This window comes from Triticum aestivum, chromosome 5D (genome assembly GCF_018294505.1).
Source record: "Triticum aestivum cultivar Chinese Spring chromosome 5D, IWGSC CS RefSeq v2.1, whole genome shotgun sequence".
Classification (NCBI taxonomy): domain Eukaryota; kingdom Viridiplantae; phylum Streptophyta; class Magnoliopsida; order Poales; family Poaceae; genus Triticum; species Triticum aestivum.
Window position 1 is genome coordinate 356,768,164 of NC_057808.1, and position 5,027 is coordinate 356,773,190.

The 5,027-nt window shown below is 57.0% G+C and overlaps 1 pseudogene; it reads left to right on the top strand.

Moving 5' to 3' along the window:
* The first annotated feature begins 483 nt into the window (after positions 1-483).
* On the top strand, positions 484-4,756 carry LOC123120604 (uncharacterized; annotated as a pseudogene).
* Positions 4,757-5,027: the final 271 nt, after the last annotated feature.

Here is a 5,027-nt window from a genome sequence, read left to right on the forward strand (position 1 = left end):
TAGTTGAGGCTGGGGCGAAGCCCCCTTTTCGGAAAAAAAAAATATGAATTGTAGTTTCATAGTATATATATTTGGTATTGCAGATGTCAATACTTTTTAATATAAATTTGATCAAACTTTACAAAGTTTGACTTGACACAAATCTAATACATGGAATAAAAAGGACCGAAGGGAGTACAAGTTGTAAAGATGTAGTGACCATCATCGGAAAGAAAGAAGAAAGGAAGGGAAAAACTGGCCATGAGTTTTCAGCATTACCGGATGAAAAGGCTGACCTAATAAGCACCCAGCAATAGGAAAGAATATGGATATCTAAAAAATATATTTGAGAGTACGCCCAATGGCGTAGCATAATTTTATAGAAGTGGACTCCGATCCTCACTATTCACCATTTCGACCGGCACTGTCCACCATTCTATGCATCTACAGCCGGACACATCAAACCTGACCCCCCCGATACATTTTTGAAGGGGGAAGACGGGGATGGCTCCCGCTCCCGCTCCCCTCTCCTCCACCTCACCGGAGGAGGGCCAACCACCAGCCTCCAAAAACCCTCCGGCCACCTTCTCGCCGGAGCCAACGCTAGCCACCAGTCCACTAGACGAGCTCCTCCCCACAGTATCTCCTCCACCATCGTCATTCTTCGACCCGCCTTATGTGAAAGCCGGGTAGGTTGCGCTCCGCTGCTTCTTGGGCTGTGGCAATGCCATGGGCTTGGAGTTCGAGGATGATGCTTCATTCTACCTCGACATCACCACCCCAGCCATCCACCTCGCTTCGCCGCTCTACATCGTCTTCCACTACTCCAACCGCCTCCTTGATGCCACTATCGTCGCCGCCCTGCTTCAGGCCGTTCTTGGCGGTGCTGCTGCTGATTTCTTCGTTGCCCAATGCTCTCCCCTCGTTTATCGTTTCCATGTTGCCTCTGCGCGTATAGCCGAGATCATCCTCACCCAAACCACACTCTGCTTCCGCGCATACTCCTCTTTTGTGAGAACCCCTGCCTCCGATTCCACCTTCTCCGCCCCACACTGCCACGTGCATGCCGCTGGCTCACCTGCTTCAAATTCCAGAGGATCTGGGACTCCACTTTGAAAGCGTAGCATGGGCACAATGCCGCTCGCTCGTCTCCCAGCGTCCACCAAATCAGCCGCATGGATGCCGCATGTATGCGCGCGTCATACAATTCCCTTTCACCCTTGATGCCGCCACGATGGGCCTCATCCTAGCTTGCCTTTTCGGCGGCATCCACCACCAATTCAACGTCACGGACGACGGAGACTCCTACTTCTCCTTCACTGTGGCCTCGCCTGACGTTGCCGCGCTCATCGCCTCTATGGGTGACTTTCACAAGCTGGGCATCCTGCTCCGCTTCCCTTGGCCTGCGCCTACGGGGAGTGCTTCATGCTCACCATCGGGGTCGGCCTCGCCTTCGTCTTTCGGGCCTACGTCTTCCTCGCCGCCGACAGTCGATCCTGCTCTGCTGCCACCTGCGTCCACAACTATTGTTCTCTCTAAGGAGCGTAGTCAACGGCCTGGTATAAGCTTTTTCTACCGTATGCTTAATGTTATCCGCTCCTGCCAGCTTACACCACATGCAAATTACACTCAGCACACGCATTTGTTTTGGGTTACCTTCCTACCAATTACTGTTAGACCTAATGAACTACTAGTAGAATCTGCCCTAAACCACTGCTTTTCGGTCAAACAAGATTTTCTAGCAGTCAAAGTTCATGAGCATGTGTACAAGTCTGGCGTCCTCTCCCGATCAATTAAAATTCAAATCCTCAATCTTGGGTCCATAGGTTTTGAAGGGTTTCGGATCTTCCTCTTTGACCAGCTCGAACAAGCCGTTGCTCACTGCAGTCGTTTTTTCCATCATTACACCAAGTTTGCTTACCCTACCTTGCCCCCTCGATCAGACTCCATTCTTGGCCCCTTTGAGCGTCGGCACCTCCAGACCCGCACGACACTGCAGCCCACCGCGGTCGCACGCTTGCAGCACGTCCGCCCTGCTGCGCATGCACCGCTGGCCCACCCCATGCATCATGATGGCGGTGCGGCGCCCCCTGCCCCACCAAATCTATCAAAAGATCCGTATGTGCACCTGGTTCGGCGCATGCAGATGGAGCTGGCGCGAGCCCCCAGAACCTCCTCTCTGTCTCTCTGTCCGTGCCAATTTTGGACGAACCGCTTGCCCGCCCCGCGTCTAATCCGGGCACGACTGCGCCGCCCCCTGTCGCCCCACGCGCGCCCCCGATGAACGTATCTACAGCGAATCTCGCCTTGGGAACCGACGAGTCCGCACGCCTGCCCGTCGCCACAGACCCCTCTCGCTACCCATGACCGGCATCTAGACCTCATGATCAAGCCTAATCCATCTACCTAGCCTACGACGGCCGCTCGGTCACCACGCCCCTGCCCGTCGCCCCCTCGCTCTCTGTCACACGCAATGGGCCCAGCCGCCTTGACGGCGGATATGTCACCCGTGCAGTCCAACCACAATCCGACGAGCTCGTACAGAGATGCCCTTCTCTCCTCCACCCTCGACCACAGCCACCCGCACCCTCTCCCCCCTATATAACCCCTCGACGTCTCCCCACTCCGCATCGATGCCCTCACACTTCTCCACCAACACAAAGAAAGCAGTGCTGCTTCCGCTGCCTAGCTCAAGATCACCTCGTCGAAGCTTGCTGTGACCCAGTCCGCTGTGCTCGCTGTTGGAGGAACGGCCACCGCAGCAGTGACTGCAGGTACAGGCGCATCTGGCCTATCTTCCCTCCCCTCCCCGACGCTTTCCATTCTCAACCTAACCCAGCTTTTTGCACTCACGGCATGGACTCCGCCGGCTCCTCATCGACGGCGGCTCGCGCATCCCACACACTCATGATCGGTGACGTCCCCATCATCCTCTCCGAACCCTTCCCCGCTCTCTGCGTCCCCCCACCATTCATCCTCCACGGCACTCCGGTCGACTCCGCCCCACGAGCCCCGCCACCTCCCTCTCCACCACGATCCTCTGCACCTCCACCCACGCCTACTTCACTCCCATCAGCTTTCAACCACACGCGCTCTCCCACCCTTCGACACACAGGAGCTGAGGGATCGGCTCGCCGACGTTTTCCTCGCCTCACAATACACTAGAGCCTCATCTCACGTCTCCGAGACAAACACGGAGGATGATCTGCCCCGTCCGGCCCATGAGGCCGGGCTGCTGCCTCCCTATGGAGACATGCCACTAGTCGTAGCTCCTCCTTGTCTCGTTCACTGCCCACGACGCTTTGCTTTCGTCCACCTTCGCACCCCAGTCCCCAACCCCACTCCCCTCATCCGTCGAGCCATCCAGCATACTTGCGGCAACCCCGCATTTATCATGGGCGGCTCCTGGAGGGGGATCGCCTGCCTCACCTTTCACACACTGGCTTCACGCGATGACGTGATCAGCCACGGCCCAATTGAGTACGAGGGAAACTCTATCACTATTGAGCCATTCGAGCACGTCGACCGCTCCATTGCCACATACACTGACCTTGCAGAGGTCGAAGTCTCTGAGTTTCCACATGAGCTATGGCATGAGGATGGCATACGCTTCGCCCTCACTTTCCTTGGCGACGTGTGCGCCATAGACGACTTCTGCCTCCATGGTATCGACTACATGTCGGTCCGTGCCCTCGTCCTTCTCCAATCTGGCAAGCCAGCCCCTCCAGGCATTGTCATTCAGCTCCCACCCATAAACGAGATTAAGATCGCCAAAGTTGTAGAGGTCTCCCGTTGGCACCACGGTGAAGGTGCTAATCCGTTCAGTGATGGATCCTCTGACGGTGACTCTGCACCTCTCTCTCAGCGGGCCTCTCCACGGCCGCTCTCTCCTGCTCACCTTGCTCCTGTCGTCTCCGTGGTACGTGCGGGGTGGCGTGTCGATCCCACCTACGGTGGCACTAGGCCGGTCGCCCCCCGTGCCCCTTCTGAGTCTCATGAATCCGACACAAACCAGTCAGCTCTGGCCTCACCTTTCACCCTCCATGGTTCCCGGCGCCAGCCTCTCATCATTTCCGACGATGATTCGGCCGCCTCGGATGACATGCATGCACCGCTTCTGCATGCCGCTTCAGACTCGCTAGACGTGGTGCATGCACTCCCTTCCGACACACATTCCCCGCCTGTCATACGCCCGGTTGCCTAGGTGGGTTCCGTGGTGCCACCTCGCCCGTGCACTAACATGTCTGTCGCTCCACTAGCCGTGGGCCCGCTGGTTCAGTCCAATGCCTCTGCGTTCTCTGCGGTCCTCACTCCTGCAGACGCAACTGCTGCGCCTCCCTCCTTCACTTTCACCGCGGGCAAGTCCTCCCGTGCGGCTGGTAAGCACTCTACCCCCCCCATGCTCAATCAATCTAATCTCTCGCCCTCTGCTTCTCTGCCATTGACTGATGTAGCCTTGGACGCAGCCCTCCCCCTGCAGGACCTGGACACGCACGAGTGCATCATTCGCAAGGCGCGCCGCAAGTCAGAGCGCGATCAGTCCGTCTCCAAGGACAAGCTGCGGCGGAGTGCGCGGCTAGCTGGCAAGCAAGCCACCTACTCCCCCATGCTTGCTAAAGCCATCAAGGACAAGGCTGCTCGCCTCTCCGCTGCGGATGTCGACACGGCCATTGGCCGTGCTATCCAGGAGGCACGCCTCCACGGGCCCGACGCCCCTCCTGCTTCCTTCGAGGACCTTGCTGCCATTGCTCTACTCTGCGGCGCTGACGACGAGTAGCTGGATGCCATCCTTGGATCCGAGGATGCTGCCTCTGGTGATGACGCCGCTCCATGATCAGCTCTCCTCGCCACCTTGGAGTTACGGTGCGATCCCTGCCTCACCTAGCTCTTCTGCATGACGCTGTTAGATCGATGTTCTTTTGGTTTACGCTTCCTATGTCGCATGTACCAATGTTACTTCTGGCCTCAGCTGTAGCTTTTGAGACTGTATGTCAGCTGTATCCCGCTTCTATCTGTTGGTGTTCGAACGGTTTTAATGAGTAATGACG